Source organism: Chrysemys picta, chromosome 2 (assembly GCF_011386835.1).
Source record: "Chrysemys picta bellii isolate R12L10 chromosome 2, ASM1138683v2, whole genome shotgun sequence".
NCBI lineage: Eukaryota > Metazoa > Chordata > Testudines > Emydidae > Chrysemys > Chrysemys picta.
The window spans coordinates 47,874,629-47,897,972 of record NC_088792.1 but is presented as its reverse complement, the minus strand read 5'-3'; the positions used below and the strand labels follow the sequence as shown (position 1 = coordinate 47,897,972).

Here is a 23,344-nt window from a genome sequence, read left to right as displayed (position 1 = left end):
AGAGGGACCTAGACAAATTAGAGGATTGGGCCAAAAGAAACCTGATGAGCTTCAACAAGGACAAGTGCAGAGTCCTGCCCTTAAGATGGAAGAATCACATGCACTGCTACAGAGTAGGGACTGAGTGGCTCAGCAGCAGTTCTGCAGAAAAGGACCTAGGGGTTACAGTGGACGAAAAGCTGGATATGAGTCAGTGTGCCCTTGTTGCCAAGAAGGCTAACGGCATTTTGGGCTGTATAAGTAGGAGCATTGCCAGCAGATCAAAGGACGTGATCACTCCCCTCAATTCAGCATTGGTGAGGCCTCATCTGGAGTACTGTGTCCAGTTTTGGGCCCCACACTACAAGAAGGAAGTGGAAAAATTGGAAAAAGTCCAGCAGAGTGCAACAAAAATGATTAGGGGGCTGGAGCACATTATGAAGAGAGGCTGAAGGAACTGGGATTGTTTAGTCTGCAGAAGAGAAGGATGAGGGGGGATTTGATAGCTGCTTTCAACTACCTGAAAGGGGGTTCCAAAGAGGATGGATCTAGACTGTTCTCAGTGGTACCAGATGACAGAACAAGGAGTAATGGTCTCAAATTGCAGTGGGGGAGGTTTAAATTGGCTATTAGGAAAAACTTTTTCACTAGGAGGGTAGTGAAGCACTGGAATGGGTTACCTAGGGAGGTGGTGGAATCTCCTTCCTTAGAGGTTTTTAAGGTCAGGCTTGACAAAGCCCTGGCTGGGATGATTTAGTTGGGGATTGGTCCTGCTTTGAGCAGGGGGTTGGACTAGATGACCTCCTGAGGTCCCTTCCAACCCTGATACTCTATGAAAGGAGAAGCTGTGTGTGTAAAGAACAGAATGAAAGGTTATAGGCACTTAAAGTGGACAAACCACTCAATCCAGATAACATACATCCTCAAATTTTAAAGGAAGTGATCAAGGAAGACTTAAGTATTGATATTGGTAGTATTTGCATATATGCTTATGGCAATAAAGTTACTGAAATTGAACTCAAAAAAATAGGTGAACCTTTATAGTGACATTTGTAAAAGTTCACTATTGGGGAAGATTCCTGGGACTGGAATATGGCAAATACCATCATTTCAAAAAGTTGGAGAGAGAAACCAGGAAACTATAGATCAGTGAATTTAAACAGGTTTATGAGAGAATCTTAAAAACTGTAAAGATTATGGTAGGAGAGTAGATGAAATTTTACAGCTTGATTAGGGATAGTCTTCATTATTTCAGGAGAGATGATGCTTAACGAACCTATTGGAGTTCTCTGAATACACAACTACCATGACTGATAAGGGGAATTCAGTGAATGCAATTAACATAGATTTTCAAGAAGCATTTGATAAGGTCCCAAAACTAGGATCAATGGTTAAGGGAAGAAGTAATGAAGTAAGGGGTAAAATAAGGTGTTGAATAGAAACCTGGAATAAGAGCAAGAGACAAGACTGAAGAGATGCCCATGAGCATGCAGTGCCAAGGCAAGACTGAGCCTAGATCAAGCCTGCAGCAGTGACCAGGGGTTGGTTAAACCTGGCCATGGCATAATTCTGACCAAGAATGAATGTGCATAGTTAGAACTACACCTGCGTGGTGCTCAGGAACCAGTGTTCTAATTCCAGGTCACAAATGCCATGCTATCCAAATTGGTACACTCCACTTCATCAGCAATAGGGTGAACAGGATGAAGAAACAATAGATACTAAGTTAAAACATCTTACCTCAAAGTTAGTTTATATAATTGGCATAACTTTGGCTGTACAGCATCAGATGCAGCTTAAGGAAAAACCATATAACTTTCAGGACCCAATCTCATCTGTGCAAAACACAAGTTACACTGGGCTTTTCTTTTTTCCACTGAAAGTAAAAAATAAATAAAACTATGCCCATGTGCTAAGGTAATACTGAAGGCTAACATATCATACCCTGCATACTGGAGCAAAACTTGCCCCCACTTCTATGGGCATAGAGGACTTGCCCACAGCAAAAACACACGTCTGCTGTGCGGGAAGAAAGACACGATTTCTGGATCTCCTTGGATGGGGGAACCTCCCTGGAGGTGGATCTTCTTCCACATGGATCCACAGTCTGTTTGGAACAGACATTGGATTTAGGTGGCAGAGAGTACTCCAGGCCTGAGTTTGGAGTAGTGGCCACAAAGCATCTCCAGATTGGGACTGAAGGTTCCTTTTTATTGTTTATTTGCAGTTATGGTGTTCAGCTACTTCATGACTCTGTGCTGTGTGGAGAGCTCCAGAAAAGGGAGCAGTCTCCAATCATAGACCAAGACTGAAGCCAGCTCATTTTGTTTGTAGCTTGTTGTTCTCCCTAATGTCTGATCAAAATGACTGGGGTTTGATGTCTAATGGTATGCTCCCTCCAGTACCAGAGGAATTCCCCAGCACACAGCCCAGCTGCTTAGGCTGGGGGCAGGTGTGGAGGGGTTTATAATCACACAACCAAGTAAATTTTCCCTCACACACACAATTTATGTACGAGCAGTTCAAGCAATTAGTGAAATAGCAAATGGGGACCTTTACCTGAAAACTCAACGGTATGTGAGAAATGTCAGATTTTTCAAAAGTCAGGGAAAAAATTGGCACTTGTAATTGCAGGCAGATCATTGTCTCCTTGATTATATATGCCACCACCAAACTGGACTCTCCATGAGCATTCTAGCAGCTGTTTATCTTCCCCAACAAACAATGGCATGAATTACTGAAAAGAAAATGAAGAATAGAAAATGAAAACCTATTTTGTACTGATCCAGAGGACAGTTACTTCAATATATTAGCAACTTTTTCACCATGTCCATTTTCATACCTACTCTTAAACATGTTCTCTTTCAAACCTAGATCCCTGAAATAATTGTTCATAAAGTTCAAGATTTTTGTCCATGTCTTCAAAGCTCTTCAATACTTTGGACCTGTCTCTTTCCTTACCTGAATATTCTGTATGATCCCTCAGTGAGGCCAAATGTTATATGCCATTTGTCTGCTTCTCCTGAAGCTATTCCCATGCATTCTTCCATGGTGTTCCCTATGCAGAGAACTGCCTTCCTCAGCTGGTCCATATAACCTTTACCTCTTCCCTTCATGCTCTTCTTGAAGACTCACTTTTACCATGTCTGCAATAAGCTAGATGACTGATAATGGCAAAGCTGAGGGGTAACTGAGAAGAGTCTATTCATTTTATTTTAAAATTGTTTTCTCAAACATAATACCAAGCGTGGCTATGCTGCTGCACCATGCCCCTCATGGCTGTATGTGGCATTGCAACAACTGTGTGTCTGTTTCCCCTATGCCTTCTTTGTCCTATTTCAGCTATTGGCTTGACCTGGCCCTCTGGCCAACCCAGGTAACAGAGTCCAACCATTCACAGGGCCTCAAAGGCCTTCACTTAAACTCCAACAAAAAATAGCAAAACAAGTCAATTTTCAGCCCAACCGGTACCCTTATTCCTTGCAGGCTAGCTCCAGCTTCAAACCATCCCAACACCAACGCTATCTGTCATGCTCTCCCTCCACCCAGGGTTTCAAGCAGGCAGCAATCTCTTATCAGGCCTCATCTCCAGTCAGGCTTCTAGCTCAGGGCTTAGCCTCCCAGCCTTAGAGAGAGCTCCTAGCTACCTTTCCCCTGCATCTCCTCCCTGGCCCCTCTTCCAAAAGCCCTTTGCGCCTTTCTTTATAAATACCCAGCCACTCTCTGACTGTGTTTGATCACCAGTTATGCATAACAACCTACCAGGCTGTACCAGGAGGGATAAGTGGCCTCTGAGGCTGCTTTAGCTCTTTTGTCACCTGTGTGGGGTTATACACCCCATCACACCAAGGTATGCCAATCTCCACTGCAGCCACTTTGCTTGTACCCCTTTCCTCTCTCCTCTTCATCTGTCCATCCAGTCATTAGACTGTAAGCTCTGTAAGGCCTCTTTTATGTGTGTACAGGGCTGAGCACAATGAGACTGCTCTTGGAAACAAATAATAAAATATATTAATAAAAAAGATCCTTCTGTCTTGGTACCGTCTCTCCCCTTGGAACAGGATTCCCAGGAAAATCTAGGCTGGATAATTTTTTGAGATGTACAAACTGAATTCAGCTCCTTAAGATTCAAATTTAGATGCTTTGTTGATGCCCGCTGTTAGGGCCTGATTCAGTTGAGAGCAGTTGAGAGCCCTCGGCACCTTGCAGGATTGGACCTTTGCTTTGAAATCAGTGTGTCAAATTCATCATTGGCCTACTTCCATTAGTGGAGTTAAGCCAGGGATGAATTTGGCTCTGTCAGTAATCCTACCATGCCAGTAACAAAAGTTAGACACCATAACAATTCCTATTAAAGGTCTAAGATTTGTCTTGGACATGTTCAAAATCTGCAAGAGACTATTTCTTCTCTGAAACACAAAAAATGTGAAGTCACCTGCAAAATAGCTTTCTACCAAGCACAGGCATGGGGCCTGATTCTGGTATTTCAGTTACTTGTGTAACTCCACCAACTTCTGTCAAATCATTGTAATTTTAAAAATCATTAATTTTCACAGTGGATTTATACTGAACTTGGAATTTAATGTCAATAGCAATTTCAGGAGAGAACTAATCTCTTTTGACATACTGAAAGCTTATTTATTGGCTGTGACATTTTTGTTCACAATTCTTGAAACCTATAGTAGTCACAGCAAGTGAATTCAGAGTATTTTTACATGTGGTCATTTATGAAGATTTATACATTTATTAATTTTATGCTGAATTTATATATATGTTTCCATTTGACATTACATAAATCCCACACAGACAAAATGTTAAATTGTATAGATTTTTAAAATCAATTTTGATTAAAATGTGGATAAAAGAGGGGGAAAGAGCTCTTCTCAATTGTTTAAAATATAGTTTTATGACAAGAACTTGAAGATTTGGCTGTGATCATAGCTTCCCAGTAGTGTTATTTTCACTGGGCTGACTGTGTTTGGCTCTTCTGTCGCATCAACTTATCTCTGACATGGCAAAGATAGCCAAGAAACACCAAAACAAAAACCTCCTACTGGGATGTCTTCTGACAGAAATGAGGGAATCATCTTTGAGCAAACCTCAGAGAAATCCATTCTTGCTACCAACTGTGCTCTGCATAGATGGACATCATTCTTCCAGACATGATTAGCTAAATGCAAAGCACCACATATTTTTCTCTGATGCGAATATTGGCATGAAAAGGAAATGTTTGTCTTTTGTTGTTGCTCTGGGGCTGCAAGTGTCAGAATTGTGGTGGGATTATTATTATTTTTTTCTTTTGCATGCAGTCACAAGAACTTTCACTTTCCAAGTCATGATCAGAAGCAGGTTGGTTTTTCTTATTAGATAACTGTCAGTTATATTACACTATTTCAAATATGGCGTGAATTATGAGAGTTTCTCCAACTCTAGCCAGTTTCTAAAAAGTAGATCTATCTAACTTGGCTTTTGTGCCAAACATTCAGCTAACCCAGGTGTTAACAGGCAAAGAGTTCCCAATACAGCATGGAGCAGCAGAGAGTCAATACAGTGTCCAGAGATAAACTGCACCTTGCCTAAGTATCAGCACTGACACAGCATCAAGCAGTTTGAGTATAGTTCAGCTTCTAGGCTGATGGTGCTATAATGCTGTAGGAAACGTCGGCCTGATTGGAAGGGAATGGTGTAAATGAAATCAGAATCAATGTAAATGTGGAGCCATTCAACTGATCTCTATAAAGAAGGGCCAATAAAGAACACATGTGTAGTCAGAATCAGGCTATAAATATTTACATTTTAAAATGACTATCGATCAAGCCAGCATAGAGAAAGGGGGGAGGGATAGCTCAGTGGTTTTCAGCATTGGCCTGCTAAACCCAGGGTTGTGAGTTCAATACTTGAGGGGGCCATTTAGGGATCTGGGGCAAAAATCTATCTGGGGATTGGATTGGATTAAATTAAATTAATGGAGGTATCCTATCTCATAGAACTGGAAGGGACCCTGAAAGGTCATCAAGTCCAGCTCCCTGCCTTCACTAGCAGGACCAAGTACTGGTTTTGCCCCAGATTGGTCCTGCTTTGAGCAGGGGGTTGGACTAGATGACCTCCTGAGGTCCCTTCCAACCCTGACATTCTATGAAAGAGTAACCTAAATAATCTATACAGAAGCCCCTGGAACCCCATCAGATTGGGTTCCTAATCCATGAACTACAAAAAAAAAATTTACAGGGGAGGGATAGCTCAGTAGTTTGAGCATTGCCTTGCTAAACCCAAGATTGGGAGTTCAATCCTTGAGGGGGCCACTTAGGGATCTGAGGCAAAAATCAGTACTTGGTCCTGCTAGTGAAGGCAGGGGGCTGGACTCAATGACCTTTCAGGGTCCCTTCCAGTTCTATGAGATAGGTGTATCTCCATACATTAACATACACAGTTCCATCCCACCTCTTATTAAAGGCAATAGAAGTAGTGCCACTGATGTCTGTGGGCCTTCTTGTGCTCACAATTGCCATTAACAAGAACTGCTGTTCCTGTAGGGTGTAAATAAACTATGCTTTTGTCTTCTTGACTGCGTGTGCTGGGGAGCGGTGTGAAATTACAAGAAAATGTAGTGAAACAAATCTCATTTGGCTTTACATGATTTGATACCACCTCTCCCTCACAATTTAACTTCATGCAAAATTCCAATTAGATGTCTGTCTTCCACTGAAAGTATATGGAAAACTAGAATGGCTGTGGTTTTATGGAACACTATCTTCCCCTGAAAATAAGAGTTTTTTCTCACAAAACAGTTGGTTATTTTCATGTTGAAATGTTCCATAATGCAGAGAAATGTTCACAAAAATGGACCCACTTCCAAATTTGTAATGAAATGTGAAGAAACTTGATTTTGAAGAAACAGTGAAGACAAAACAAAATATTGAATAGCTTGATTGTTCAGGGAGCATCCTGTGGAATGAAGGAGTCAACGATGTTGTGGAAAAAATAATGTGTGATCATAATACAGTCTTTAATTACATAACACAAGGAGGGGCAAATTCAAGTGCACAGGCAACCTAACCTCTGGCATTTCCTAACTCTGCAGTTCTTGACTTTGCATCTTTAATATTCCTTTTAACATGATGTGTGTGTGTGACTGACTGCCTAGGTTTTCAAAAAGGCAACTTGAAAAAACAGACTCCATCTGTAATCAGACTGGCCTCTATACAGATCAGCAGTATGGCTGAAACCTTTAGATTCACAGCTCACATTCTGTTAGCTGGTGGCAGAGGTAACTGACAGCAATAGTAGGTTGTCATCCATTATGTGGATCTGTCACTACAGGTGCATGAGACATGCACTTTGCTAATGGGTTTCATTGATATTTGTTGATAAGAGAGGAATGCTGAGATTCCTGAATCTTGGGTTCAGTTTCAGGTTATGGAGAGGGAATGTGCTGTTGTGGCCACAGACTATTCTGTGCGCGGTTCCCCTAAGTCTGACTCCTGTCTGTGTTCCTATAAACAAGGTGCTCCCCCACCCCCATTCACACCCTCTTATGGCCAGGGTGCCTCTGCCCTACCCTTTACTCTGCCTCTTCCAGGTCCTTATAGAGAAATGCCATACACTTGCTCATCCAATCACCACCCTTATTGTGGTCTGGGTTTATTCAGACAATTAACTAAAAGTCTCAAAAATCTGGCCCAGGCACGGCTCTTACCCCAGAACCTGGGTGAGCAAAAGGGTTCCTTCAGTCATCATCTGAAACAATAAAAACCATGTTTTGACTATGTATTTTTCCCAAATCTCATTCTTGGAAATGGCTGGAGCACTTTTTACTGAAATTTAAAGAAGAAAAAATTCATCCTGAGGCAGACACTTGGCATGGACAATTTCAGCCCAAATGGTTAAAGTTTGGCAAGGTTATAGCAGCTGAAAATAGGGTCTTATGGGACGTGTCAGACAACCTTAACTGTAGGCAACATGGCCAGCTGTACCTACAATCTTGAGAACTATTTATATAGCTATAACCCAGTTAACTAGTGAATAAATCCTATTTTCCTGCTGTAGTGTTAGCAAAGGTTAAAATATCACCTTCAAACCCCACCATTTTCAACTGAAGTTGGCTGGCCATCGATATTACTTTTCTTTCCTGCTTTTAGCTTTGCCTTTTGATTTTAAAAGCTGAGTGGGGAGTCAAATGAATTCCCAATAAAGAATTTAAGGTTAGTCCCAGGGCTTAACCCTCTATGCTACTTTTTATTGATATACTTAAAACCATGTGTAGCACATCCACTCATGCCTGTAATGTGTTTATAACCACTATTAATCATTTATTAATCCTCTATAAACCACTTATAAATGTACCCTTAATATAATATGTAACCAAACTGAAGTCTGAATGCGAACGTTTAAAGTTCTGGGCTGCCAGCAGTTATTTTTTAGGAGTTGGAGGTTTTTTTAAATAGAATGTGGTAATCATTTCCCCTACTCTCTATTGCTCTCCTTAGCATTCTCCCTTCTACTGCTCCTCTTCACTGTCACTTCCCCATCCATCCATATTAAATGCTGTTAACCAAGGAAGGGGAAGGAATGATGGGGGAGTGAAGAAAGGCACATATCCATAGCAACACCAGCCTTTCATTGGATTTTGTATTCACAGGCCATTGTGCTCCTGCTGCTCTTTCAGAAATGGGTGATATTGCTAAATAGGAGCGGTTATTAAAGTAACTGCAGATATTAAGAAGGCCACTGTCAGAATCCATTCCTGCTCATGTGCAATATGCAAAGCAAAGAATGGGACAAGCCCACCATTATGCATAGTACATGCAACATTGGTATCATTGTCAAATGGCACATATTTGGGGGAGAGAGAAGAGCTGGTAACCCATTCAGCTGTCACTTCCTTTTGTTTAGTTCAGTATGAGATTTCTCAAGTCTCCTGATTGCTGCTGTCACCTCTGTCTCCCCAAGTAAATTCCCTTTTCCAAAGAAGTTCAAGTAGATATCCACACATGCAGTGACTGGTCTGACCTGTGTTACATCTATCTGTTGTGAGATAATAATCTTGTCTTCAGCCTTCCCCAAGAGCTGCTGTCCTGTTCCCCACAGAGCTCAGAACTTCTCTTGGACTGTCTTCATGGAGAAAAGTACCCGACTTGACACATCCCATCTGGGAGCTGTACATGCCATCCACCTCCAGAAGCCCTCACCTTCTGCAAGTAGGAATAGTACATTGTCAACACTTTTTCAGTCTCACAGGCAACATGAAGGTGCTGGGGAGATTACAATGAATTTTCCCACACTTCTAGAGCCTTGCTAAGAGTCAATTGCTTCGTTCATGTGCTTGATCCCTAAACTCACTTTTACCTTTTGTAGAGATTACCTACAGTGCTACTATGGCTCCATCTTCTTAACACCATCCCTTGCCATGACAGATGTTACCTGTACACTTACCTTCACTCGCAGGCCACATTCTGTTCCCCAACACCCTGCTTTTTGTGATGGTGATGCTCTGCATGCTGTAGTATGTCTGATCTCCATGCATTTTTCCTAGAACAGAGGTGCCCAAATATTTTCCATGGCCATCCCAGTTAATCCTCTGCGCAGACACAAAATGGCTTTTGTGAGATCATCTTAAAGTATGTCCATACCCATGAAACCTGTTCTAGCTTTGACATCTCAAGGACTGAGTGGTTCTACTGCTGCACCTCACTTTTCAGCATGGTGATGGCAATAGCTTTGGAGGAACATAAAATGGATGGATCTGTGTTGTCATCACTACTTCCTTTGCATTCCTTGCCCGTTCCCAGTTCCCACTCACAATGCCACCACCACCTCCATCACAATCACTTTCTTACAAGAGAACTAAATCTAGATGGGTGTAACAAAATAGACTGTTAATGAGAAGGAAGGTTGATGCCACCATATGGCCATAGTTAAGTTTGTTCTGGAAACCTATGTTACAGAAGAGACTTACCATATGAAAAACCACTGGAACGCTCACAGAATGGGTCACTCTTGCATTACAGGCTCTATAGCCAAATTCTTCCCTCAGACATGCCCATGTAAATCCAGACTAATTCCAATGGCATTATACTCAGGATTTACACCAATATAACTGAAATCAGAAGAGGCCCCTAATTAATTTTATGGTAGTGCCCAGGGCCCCCCCATCAGGAAAAAGGAACAGATGCGCAATGATGTGCTGCCAACATTTTAGTGCCTCTTTCTCCCACACACACCAAGAAAAATAATGAATTCCATTGTCTGTCTTTCCTAGGATGGAGGACAGGGTGGATGAGCTGAGTCCCCTGACAGATGAAAGGATTATCCTGCCTCTTCTTGGCCATTCTGTGAGTAACTATTGTCTCTGAACGCCATCAGCTTTCTGATCACATGCTCACTTCTTGTTCTGAAAAGTTTGTTGTGCAGTGACCTGTTCAGCCACTGAGGAGGATCCATCCCCCGAAGCTTGTTTCTACAAAGGTGTGAATGCTCACAAGTGACACACCTCTAGTGTCTGCCCAATCACATAGCGTAGGTCAGGATTTTTAAATGTTAATAGCCTTGCAATGTGGCCGAGGTCAATACCCATTGACTCTAGTGGTTACTGTCATCCAACACCCAATTACAAATTAGGAGCCAGGGGAAGACCCCACAGATCATAAAGTTTAAACGTTCTTCTGGTCCTCCAAAAAGGAGAGGTGACATCCTCATGACATCACAGATAAATTGTAGTCTATTTTTCAAGCCCAGACCTCTGAGAGTATCAGGTCCAAACTTCACTGTTTTTTAGCAGGGAAGTAGAAAGAAGAGTTTGTAGGTAAAATTTCACCCATGAACAAATTCACATCTACCATCTGTGTCCAGATTTTTGGATTGAAAAGCCCAAAAGGAATATGTGCAGCATCCATTTGCAGCCCTAATCATTGGATTCCTCTTAAACTGTGGAGGGGAAAATTAAATGGATATTGTTGGATTCTCTGCAGTACAGTGTGTCCAAAACTGGACTGAGATGATGTCAGAAAATGTTACATTTTTTCCCAATTATGAAATGAATTATGGGGAGTTAGCTAATCACAGTGAGAATTATAATGGAGTTATTTTAGCTGATATGCTGTTGTCCAGCCAGAAAACACAGGTGTTTTGTTTTCAGATGCTGCTTTTCAAGGTTAGAGTAACCATCTCTTTCCCCACCACTTAAGGGGCAGATTTGTACATATGAAAAAACTACTTTCATTTCCAAAAGTTGCAACAATTGTGTCATGAATTGTATCATGCCTTATGAAGGTAGCGGCTATTTGCACACACACTTCCGTTTGCTCTCCAGCAGGAGTAAAAGTGTTATGTAATTATGCATTATTGATGAAGCTTGTTTTTTAGCATATGCTTTTAATGGCGTGTTTCCTCAGGTTTTTATTACACTCTCCTTAAATGGATGACATTGGCAGATGTAAACACACAGAGACTTAGTCATCCCTTATGTAACTCCAATGAAGACAATAGAGTGGAAGTCTATACAGTTATGAATTTGGACCATTCTTCCCATAGTGTTTTAAATTCTGTGCTTATTTAGATTGTTGTTTTGTCACATCAGCAACATGAAAATAAAATTATGGAAGTACATGTATTCACAAAAGTTAACTTAGATCTGAAGATGTGCTTTTCTTTTTTTAACATTCAAAGAAAGGCTTTCCGTTTTTATTAACTTCAAATCACTTTTAAATGAAGCAGCTGTTTTTCGTTGATTTATTCCAGGAATTTGGTTCTCTCGTCCAAACTATGACATCTTGAATAATATATTAATGGGATATTTAAGGAATGTAATTCTTTTCTGTTTTCAAATAGCTGGAGCCCAAGCCCTACCACCCGGAGCCGAAGCCAAACCTCTAGCCCCACTGCCCAGGGCTGAAGCACTTGGGCTTTGGCTTTGGCCTCCCCGCCCGGGGTAGTGGGGTCATGAAGTAATTTTTGTTTTCAGAAAGGGGTCACGGTGGAATGGAGTTTGAGAACCCCTGTTTTATAGTGACAGCCATGAAGTTCCTAAATAGCCACAGATTTGTGCACTTAGTGTGCAATTTTTCAAATGGTAATATCCTTGTGAAATCAAAACTAGTTTTTTATGGGGTTTGTGATAAATGAAGGGGGGGGTAGCTCCCTTTTATGGACACCCAGCCAGTCAGTTAGCTATAAAGTCCCTCTTGGTGTTCTCTGCTTGCTTTACCTGTAAAGGGTTAAAAAAGTTCCCAGGTAAAGGAAAGGGAGTGGGTACCTGATAAAAAGAGCCAATGGGAATGCTAGAACTTTTTAAAATGGGGAAAAAACTTCCCTTTTGTGTCTGTTGTTGTTCTCCGGAAAAGAGGGGAACAGGGAACTATGCTGTAAAAAGCTTTAAAACCAGGTATGAAAAAAAGCATCAAATCATACCTCAGCCCTACTTATCTGAAACCCCAAATATGTAAGTAATCAGGGAATGTCTAGGAAGAAGCGATTAGGGTTATTTCTTATTGGCTTGTGGACTCCTGTGTGCTAACCCCAGATGCTTTTGTTTTGCTTGTAACCTTTAAGCTGAACCTCAAGAGAGCTAGCTTGTTGCTTAATTTTTGTAATTGTTTCTTTTAAGGTCTAGCAAAAAGCCTATGTTCCAAATGTATTTTCTTTCTTTTGGGGTTTAATAAAATTTACCTTTTTAAGAACAGGATTGGATTTTTGTGTCCTAAGAGGGACAGCTGGTGGCAACAGCTAATTTCCTTTGTTTTCTTTCTCAGCTCTTTCCCGGAGGGGGAGTGAAAGGGCTTGAGAGTACCCCCCAGGGAGGAATTCTCAAGTGCTCCTTCCTGGGTCCCAAGGAGTTTTTTTGCACTTGGGTGGTGGCAGCTTCTACCCATCCAAGGTCAGAGAGAAACTGTGACCTTGGGCGTTTAATAGCAGCCTGGAGTGGTCAGTATTAATTTTTAGAATCCTTGCGAGCCCCCACCTTCTGCACTCGAAGTGACAGACTGGGGAATCAGCCTTGACAGGGTATTTCCCTAAATCTAACATAACTCATATCCTTATGGAGCATATTGCTATGGCCACAATTCTCTCCCCCAGGGCTAGGCAATGGGAAAAAATCAGGGAGGAAAAGCAAGTAGAAAACATTATTAGAACCGCAGAGTGAGACTGGAGCTATTCCTCTAGCCACTTCTGTGGTCTCCATCTACAAGCATGATGAAGACTGGAGGATGCTCCAGCCATAGCACTCTGTCTTTTCAACATCCACCCTCCACAACAGCAAGCACAAACCTTGCGCAAAGCTAGACTCTGGCACTGTGAAGAGGGGGCTTATTTCCTGGTGGGAGAAGGTAATAGATTTTTCTTTAGACTACTGTCAAAGGATCTGCCTCCATCCCACTGAATGCCATTTTCCATCCCCATATTCAGAACTCCAGCCCAGGGCCACAACACCTGGGGAAGGCCCTCCTGCCTTGGGGGCTAGCCGAAGGCAACCACCGTGGGACACCACACACAGCTTCCTAGCAACTATCAAGACTACACTGAAGTCTTCAAAAAGAAAAACACTGACATTCTACTTCCACAGCAGTTTCTGATTGCCCTGTAGACAAGGTTCCCTATGGGCAGATATACTCTATGTCTGAACCGGAGGGAGAATTCCTTCAGGCCTACATCCAAAAAACTTGGCAAAGGGATTTACCCAGTGATCTCCCCATCAGGAGCCCCAGTCCTTTTGTAAAAAATGTGGACTACTATGCCTCTACATAGCTTGTTTGGCTTTGAACAGCATAACAATCCAAAACTGTTACCCCCTGTCCTTAACCTTGAAGCTATTGGACCAAGTGCGATCCACTAAAATCTTTACTAAATTAGACTTTTGCAGAGCAAAAATCTGGTGTGGATTCAAGAATGGAAGTACACATTCCAGACCCACTATAGACACTCTGAATATCTGGTCATATTATTTGGGCAAACCAGTGATCCTATCAGCTTCCAACATTTTATAAGGGACATGTGCAGGGCCATCCTAGACCAGTTTGTAATCATCTACCTTGATGATATATTGATGTTTTTTGAGAAACCTGAACAACGCAACAACCACATCCAGTTAGTCATGGAAAGATTATGGAAGTACAGATTACATGTCAAGCTTAAAAAATGCATGTTTGACCAGCTGTCCACCAAGTTCTTAGGGTATATATTCTCACTGCAGGGTGTCCAAATGGACCCTCAGAAAGTTGAAGCAATCCACAATTGGCCAAAATCGCAGGCTTTCTGGGAGCTGCAGTGCTTTCTAGGATTCACAAATTTTTATTGGAGATTCATTCCACATTTCTTGGGGCAAATCACTCCCCTTACCTTGGTTCTCCTCAAGTCCGCCAAGTTCCTCTGGTCCCCTGATGTACAGTGAGCCTTTGATCAGTTGCTTCTAATGTGGCTCTCAGTGCCATCCTATCCCAAAGGCGTGGGCCCCAATTGGTAGTGCACCCTTATGCATACTACTCATGCAAGCTCACATCTGCTGGGGGAAAAAAAAAAATCTATGAAATACTGGAGCAAGAGCTGCTTGCCATCAAATCCTCTTCCAAAGAGTAGCAACACTATCTGGAGAGGGCTCGACAACCAGTACAGGCCTTCACTTACCATAGAAAACTTGAAAACGCTATCTGGAGGGCTTGAGCCCTGAACTAAAGACAGTTCAGGTGGGCACTATTCTCTCAATATAACTCCACCATTTCATTCCACCCAGGAAGCAGAAATGGGAAAGCAGCTATCCTGTGACATAAAGGGGAATATTTCCAGGGAAACAAGGAGCCGAACCTAGAACAACCCTGTAACTTCATTAACACTGACCTACTTAGACTTGACAATCCTCCTTCAGACACCTGCTCAGGAAGACACCTCTGGCAGGAAGGCTGCACTGGCAAAGGAAATGGCCAAAGTTCAACAATCCATGTAGGATGGGATAACACATGTCAGCAGGCACACAGACATCTGGCTGGGACACACCCAATTAGAGACAGGGTGTGTCCCTATGTTTATGTTACTACATCCCACTTGCAGGCCACTTTGGTCACCTCAAGAATTTTTGCACATCAGTTGTTTCTTCTGGTAGCCTTATATGCACACTGAAAACTGAGCCTATGTAGACTCCTGTACCAATGTGCTTGTACTAAGACACCTCATGCAAAACCCCTTGGTACCCTAATACTCCTGGAGACTCTGGAAAGACGCTTGCTCTCAGTCACTTTGGACTTCATTGTATAACTCCCAAGCTCCAAGGGCCACACCAGAGTCCTAGTGGTCATAGACCAACTAACTAAGAGGACCCACTTCACTGCCTGCAACTATTTGCCTTTGGATGAAGCAATGGCCCAGCTGCTGGTGTCACATGTCATCCACCTCCACAGACTTCCAGTCCAAATCATCTCTGACCAAGGGCCACAATTTGTGTCTCACTTCTGGTGGAGGAGACTCTGCTTAATGGATGTTCATGGATCCACCTTGTGATAAATGAAGCGGTGGGGGAGCTCCCTTTTATGGTCTACAGACAGCCAGTTAGCTATAAAATCCCCATTAGTAGCTGTTCTCTACTTGCTTTACCTGTAAAGGGTTAAAAAAGCCCATAGATAAAAGGAAAGAAGTGGGCACCTGACCAAAAGAGCCAATGAGAGGGCTAGAACTTGTTTAAATTTGGAAAAAACTTTCCCTTTGGCTGTCTGTTATTCTGCGGAGAGAGGAGATACTGAGCAGCAATGCTGTAAGAAGCTTTAAACCAGGTATGAAAAATCATCAAAATCAGACCTAGCAATTACTTATCTGAAACCCCGGATATGTACCGTATATACTCGATCATAAGCCGATTTGTTTATAAGTCGAAACCCACCCCACCCCCCGCAAGATGGATAAGTAAAAATGGAAAATTTTTATAACCTGTTCATAAGCCGACCCTATGATTCAGGGGTTGGCAAACTTTGCATCCCGGGCCATCAGGATAAGCCGCTGGCGGGCCGAGATGGTTTGTTTACCTCGAGCGTCCGCAGGCACGGAGGTAAACCTACGTAAACAAAGCTGCTTACCCTGACTGGCCGGGACAGCAACTGGTGGGGAAATTTTTTGCGGGGGGAGAAGCTGGGAGTCAGGGGAGTAACCCTTGTGACCACCCCCCACATGACCCCACCCCTAGCCCGGGACCCCCACACTCTCCCCATCCCATCCCTTCCCACCTTATCTGGGGAGGGCCAGGGGAGGAGGTCTCTGACCTGGTTGGAGCTGCTCCAGCAGGCTGGGCAGTGCGGCCGCAACCTGCTCCGGCGGGCCAGACTGGGCGGCATGGCCGCAGCATGTTCCAGCGGGCTGGGACGGGCGGCACAGCTGCAGCATGTTCCAGCGGGCTGGGCCGGGCGGCATGGTCGCAGCATGCTCCGGCGCCCGGGCGGCACGACCACAACCTGCTCTGGGGGGTGGGGCCAAGTGGCACGGCAGCAGCCTGCCAGCCCCGGAGCTGCAGCTGCTTTGGAGGCTGGGGGGAGAGCAGCGTGGCCAGAAGCGGAGAGACTCTGGCCCCACCTCTTACCTTCTGGCTCTGCTGCCTCTCCTTGCTCCCTCTGTTTGGGAGAGGGGCTGTGTCCCACCTCTCCCCCTCCATACCTGTTCATTAGCTGACCCCCATCTCTGGTGCTTCCCTTTTTTACTAAAAAAAAAATCCTCTTATGAATGAATATATACAGTAAGTAGACCAGGTAATGTCTAGGAAGCCACGATTAGATTTATATCTTATTTCTTTAGGGTTTGCAGACTCGTCTTTGCTAATCCCCAAATGCTTTTGTTTTGCTTGTAACTTTTAAGCTGGACCTGAAGAAAACCATTCTTGATTCTTAATTATTATATTTGCTCTTTTTAAATATAGCAATAGCCTAAGTTCCAGATGTATTTTCTTTCTTTTTGTTTAATAAAATTTACCTTTTTTAAGAACAGGATTGGATTTTTGTGTCCTAAGAGATTTGTGCACATGTTGTTTAATTAGCTGGTGGCAACAGCTTATTTCCTTTGTTTTCTTTCTCAGCTCTTCCCCGGAGGGGGGCTGAAAGGGCTTGAGGGTTCCCCACAGGGAGGATTTCCTAAGTGCGCCTTCCTGGGTCCAAAGGGTTTTTCTTTTTTTCATTTGGGTGGTGGCAGCATCTACCCATCCCAGGTCAGAGAGAAGCTGTAACCTTGGGAGTTTAATACAAGCCTGGAGTGGCCAGTATTAATTTTTAGAATCCTTGCAAGCCCCCATCTTCTGCACTCACTGCAAATCACCCCCAGACTGTCAGGCAGTTGGAGAGGGTCAATCAATTAGTATTAACTTTCATCAAGACAACTGGGTTTCCCTGTTATTATAGGCCAATTTATCTTACAATAATGCTGATCATGTCTCTCCAGGGCAGAACCCCTTCTTTTCTAACTATTGATATCATCCCCATTTCCACCCTGCATTACCCACAGACTCCCCAAACTCAATGGCTGTCAACAAGGTCCAGCAAATTTACCATATCCAGGATGAATGCTGGAGTCCCCTGGAGGAGACTAAAGAAGCCTGCAAGCAGTTCATGGACTGGTGATGCCAAGAGCACCCTACATTTGCTGTGGGCCCAAAGGTCTGGCCTGCCACAAAACATCTCAGGACAAGCAGACCTTCTCAGACGTCAAATCCTCAGATCTTTCTAAATCTGCAAACAGGTCAGCCCTGTCATGTTAAGTAGCAATTTCCCCAGTCCCTCTGCATCCACCCAGTATTCCATAAAAAGAAGAACAGAAGTACTTGTGGCACCTTAGAGACTAATAAATTTGTTAGTCTCTAAGGTGCCACAAGTACTCCTGTTCTTCTTTTTGCGGATACAGACTAACACGGCTGCTACTCTGAAACCAGTATTCCATGTGTCACTCTTCAAGCCCTTGGTAAAGAATCCCTTTCTAGATATGTCTCAATAACCCAGATTTAGGGGCGCAAAGATTATGTAGAGTCTAAAGTCTCTTCAATCCCATTGGTGGTGAGGGTGCCTTCCATGTCTCATAGATTGGGAAGGTTACAGTCTCAAGAAACGATCCTGGGAGCCCATGACCATGACCACACCCCCAAGATAGTAGAAAAGTTCTGTCAAGATCATCCCAACAGGCCAGGCCTAGCATCACCCCAAGGAGAATGCATGTGAAGAGGGTAAGGATAAAGTCTCCAGGTGCCCTTGGTTTCAGTGAGTCTAGAACCCAGGGCTGTGAGGGCCCAAGGTCTCTGATACTCCCTTGTTATCACAGGATATTCTGTTAGGATGCCCCAGGCCTGGGGTGCCTGAGTGGTTCGTCCCCATTACTTAAGTCAGGAAGTGACCCAGGTATATTGTCTGAGCAACTGTGCAGACTCCCTTTTGCTGCTGCATCAGACCCCGCTCTTTGCCTTTCTCTTGCAATCTGCATCCAACCTTGTTCCCAGTTCCTGCTCCACTCCCATCCTGTTCCTGCTTCCTGCCTCACGCCTCACTTCTGCCCCTGCTCCTAATTCCTGTTTTACTCCAGCTTCATGCCTGATCCTTGCCTAATCTCTGGCTCCTGTCTCTACACCTCACTACTTGACCATTGGCTCTGACCCTTGGCTTGACTCCTGACTCCAATTCCTGCTCTGACCATTAAGCCAGACCACCTATGTCCCAGTTCCTAACCCCATAGATACCTCAGATCACACCCCATTGTTTATTTCAGCCATAATATATAATCTTCTGAAATGTTCCTTGAGAGAGAACACTAATGCTTCATTATTACAGAAAAAAAAATTATTTAAAGAGTTCATATAGCATAAAATAGGGTCTTTTTGAGGATTCAAACATGCCTATGTGGTGAGACACCAGAAAAGTTTAAAGGTGCAATAATTTATTTGTAAATGTAGACAAGAGTTAATGCAATTGTTTTCTGAAAAATGTAAAACCTTGAATGAGATACACCAAATCCAACACAATTTACAAAATCTAACACAAGATACAAAAAAATATATTAGTAAAACTAATGGTGCTTGTGGAGAATGAGAGCATTATCTACCTTTCTTTATGAAAACCTGAGGTGCATATGTTGATCTGCCTGCTAATATCCAGCCTTACAGCAAGGACTTCAATCAAAGGTGGCTGAGAGGTGGTCAGGGTGGGGGAACAAACCAGAAACAAAACAATGGCGAATATTAGGTACTGTCAGAGAAAATACCAAGGACCCTTGAGGAAAAATGGGGATGCTGTTAATTAGAGCCTGGCCCTAAATAGTCTAGCAAAGTTTATTCCTTCCAGGTCCAAACCTGTGATCTGATAGAATACTAAACCATTAAAGGCCCCAGTCTTGGGGGGTTGCTCAGGCAGCAATGGCTGAGATGAGAGTCTGACAAAGAGAGATACAGAGGATACTACAGAGGCTGTCTAACTTTCCCCACCCAGGAACAGAGGATCTGGAACTTATCCAATACTGTATGGAAAGAACAAAGCTGAGGTAAGAACCAGGCATATTGGCCTCTTTTTGTTTTAGCCCCTTTCGTTGTTTGCTATGTACATCTGGGTGCGTTAATATTTTTTGTTCTGAAGACACTGTTTTTGGGTCCCTTTAATCAGCCAATGGTCACCAAGTCCTGAAGAGTGGGTGAGTGAGGTTCTGTGGCCTGCAATGTGCAGGAGGTCAGACAAGGTGATCATGATGATCCCTTCTGACCTTAAAGTCTATGAGTCTAAGAGATGATTTTTTGCAGTTGCCAAGTTTCATTTGGACTTGTGGTGCTTACGCAGTTGGGAAACAGGGGCTGCAACCCAAAGATCAAGCCTCAGAGTGGTTAGACTGTGGTGTTTCTCCCTTGAGAGGCGAAGGAGGCCAAGTCCAACATGTGTGTTTAAGAGGGACTAAAGGGAGGCTAAAGCCCAGCTCTTCTTGTGACCGTGTTCTTTTCAGATTGCCAGAAATGCGGAGGAAAGAGTGGGTAAATTACTGACCCGCAGATGCAGCTAAAGGAGGAATAACACAGGTACAATCTCAGATACTGTCCCCCACCCCCACCCCCGCCCAATTACCATGTTGATTTCAAATAAGAAAATTAATGAATATTTAAAACATAATATTCTGCAATCTACATAGAAGAATACTGCTCGTGTATAGAAGCAGATGTTTTAATTCAGTAGAACATGTCTGTTTAATAGAGCAAAAATAAATTTTGAGTGAGGATATAACAGAATAAATAAGGGATGCCATTCAATCCAAAAAAAGCAAAAAACTGTCCTGAACTAGAAGAGTTCCCAGAAGACTTCTATTAGGAGTACAAAGAAGTGCTAATAGTTATTCTTAAAGAAATATATGCACTGACATTGGATAACATTCTTACCAGCTAGCATAAATATAGTTTTTATTAAAGTTATTCTAATCCTCGGAATATATCAAAGAGTTGCTCAAACTAACATCCAATATCTTTCATAAATGTAGACTCCAAAATATTGGCAAACATTTTGGCAAACAGACTTAAAATGGTCCTCTCGAGCATTATTCACCCTAACCAAGCAGAATTTATTAAAAATCAGTTGTCATGTAATAATGTGAAACAGTTGTTAAATATAATTGCTTTAGGCAAGAATAAATTAGAGCCAATAACCACTGTCTCTTTGGATGCTGAAAAGGCATTTGACAGAACTGGTTGAAAGTTTCTCTTCCGCATGTTACAGCGTTTACAGTGGTTTGGGGTGGGTAGTTTCTGACAGGAGTTTCCTTAATTGGATTGAACTTTGATATAACAAAGCATAGGCACGTGTATCTACAAATGGGATAACATCAAAGCCTTTTAGCCCTGAGAGGGGAACATGTCAAAGATACTCTCCCCTCATTATCCTATTTTTATAGTCTTAAGCCTCTGACTGCCAGATGCTGGGAGTGGGCAACAGATCACTCAATAATTGCCCTGTTCTGTTCATTCCCTCTGAAGCATCTGGCATTGGCCACTGTCAGAAGACAGGATACTGGGCTGGATGGACCATTGGTCTGACCCAGTATGGCCGTTCTTATGTAGAACCACTGACTGCAGCAACTGTTTACATGCCAAAATAGGTGAACTTTAATATAAAGAACTAATATAAGCTAACAACACTTTACTGCTCATTGCGAAACTAGAACAAATGGTTCCAGCAACATTAAAACTTGTCAGAGAATATAGATCATTGGCTAATTACAAAATAAATTGGACTAAATTAGAAATTTGACCAGTCTCCAGTGATTGCATCAAAGTATACTTTGAGAGAGAGAATCTCCTATGTGCTCCAAAGGGCTTAAAGTACTTGCGTTTAAAATATTTGTTTTATTATTTTTAAATAATGTTAAAACTATTACATTTTTAAAAGTGACATGAAAATGACTTAAGTTGATAGTACATCTGCAACTTAAGACTATGAGGGAAAATAAATCTGATAAAGATGAATGTGCTTCCTAGATCATTAGATTCTTCACTGGTTTGCATCTTGTATAGTCATTCAAACTTGTGCAAACCGAACCTGATTTACCAGAGAGTTTATCCCAGATTTGTGCTAGCGTAGTTCCATTGGAACCAAATTCAGTGTGCTCTTTTCAGTTTGTATCAGAACTACTGAGAATCATTAGTGTTATATCCGTGAAAAATTGGAGTAATGGTGTGATGAGTCAGGCCCAGTGTGTACAAAGTGGATTTAAAAATGCTACCATGCTGATTTGGTAGCATTTTACACTAAATGGTTATCAAAGATACAAGAAAGTGGAGACTTGGGCCCTATCTGCATGCATTGGCTAGCCCTAAAAGATTCCATGTAATACTTCACAGAATCTAAAAAATAATTGACAATTCCCTAGGGGGATTGAAAATCCTCAAATTCAAGCAGATAGTTTAAAGGTGTGTATTGTTTTGTAAAATTAAGACCTATCATATCATAGATGATGGTTGCAGGACCGGGAGACTCCAGATTTTGCTCTAATAGAGTGAGATTATCTTGAGACTATACCTCTGAAATTAATTTTGAGCTGTATACATCAGTGGTCCCCAACCTTTTTCGTCTGGCGGGTGCCAGACGACGAGCCACCGCGGACCATGGCTGGCGGACGAGCACCCGCCGAAATGCCGCCGACAAGCAGTGTCATCCAGAGGCGTCGCCGCCGAAATGCCGCCAAAAATCGGCAGCGATGCCTCTGGATGACACTGCTTGTCGGCGGCATTTCGGCGGATGCTCGTCCGCCGGCCAGTACGCGGGCACACATAGATGCCATGGCGCCCGCGGGCACCGCGTTGGGGACCACTGGTATACATTATGGACCAGATTTGGTATTGTAAGCTACTCTTTTTGTGCTACTCAGTTTTGGTACAAAGGAGCCAGTAAGCAATTGGATCTCCAGCTATTCTCCTGCAGGCAGAGTGGTTCTCAACCCACTGCCTGTGAGACGCTTACGGCCCAATAAGCACACAGCTGTGGCCCATGTGACATCCTCAGGGCCATACAGGTAGTAGTGGATGCGGCCCACATAACACATTGTGGGCCACATATGCAACCCACAATGGTAAATAGGTTGAGAACCACTGTCTCAGGAGCCACATGCTGCTCTAAGATGTGCTGAACCCAGCATATAACCAGCCCTAGAAACAGGGAGCTACAATCCGTGCAACATCTCCTCCAGTTAGCTACACCCAACTGATTCTGAATATGATAGAGAATCTGAAGCCATGCCCATTTGTACTCTCAGCTTGGTATAATAATGCAGACAAGTAGTATATGGCTTTCACTGACAAAACATCTGAAATGTGAAGTCTTCAGAAATCAGAGCTTCATGCATTCTTGATGTAATTTTCTCTCGCTAAAAGCTGGATTCATAGAGAGGTTTTGGAATTTAGGCAGCTATTCTCTGGCAGGTATTTGTTATGGCTTAAAAAAAAATACCTGTTACCTCACAGAGATTATTTGCTGCTAAGACTTTCAGCATAACAAAGATCTAAAAAAAAAAAAATCACAAAATTCTCATGAGGAAGCAACCATCCTAAAATCGTATTAGATGAACCAGCCTCAGTTTATAATCCATCTAAAATACCACAATGAGTATAAATAGGGCAGAGCATGGCATAGAGAATCCAACAAGCAAGGTCAAGTTGGAAAAACATGCTGATGGCTGCCTTATCTCCAGTTGTCCTTCTAAATCAAGCCTTTAACATACATTTCTTCATGTATTTTTAAAATCATAGTCCACTGCTAATTTTAAAAATCACTGAGTATGTGGATACTTTTGGGCCAAATCCATCCCTTCTGAAACTTCACTGAAGCCAACATATTTGGCATGGTATGAATTTGGCCCCTCAGCTTTAATCCAGTGAAGATAACCTGACTTGAAAATTATT

General features: G+C 42.7%; 1 long non-coding RNA gene across 1 annotated transcript; it reads left to right on the top strand.

The window, feature by feature from the left end:
• The first annotated feature begins 10,235 nt into the window (after nt 1-10,235).
• On the top strand, nt 10,236-22,045 carry LOC101938682 (uncharacterized). Its single transcript, XR_006176080.2, has 4 exons — nt 10,236-10,310; nt 17,440-17,673; nt 19,404-19,455; nt 19,906-22,045. It is a non-coding gene; the product is annotated as an uncharacterized LOC101938682 (long non-coding RNA).
• Nucleotides 22,046-23,344: the final 1,299 nt, after the last annotated feature.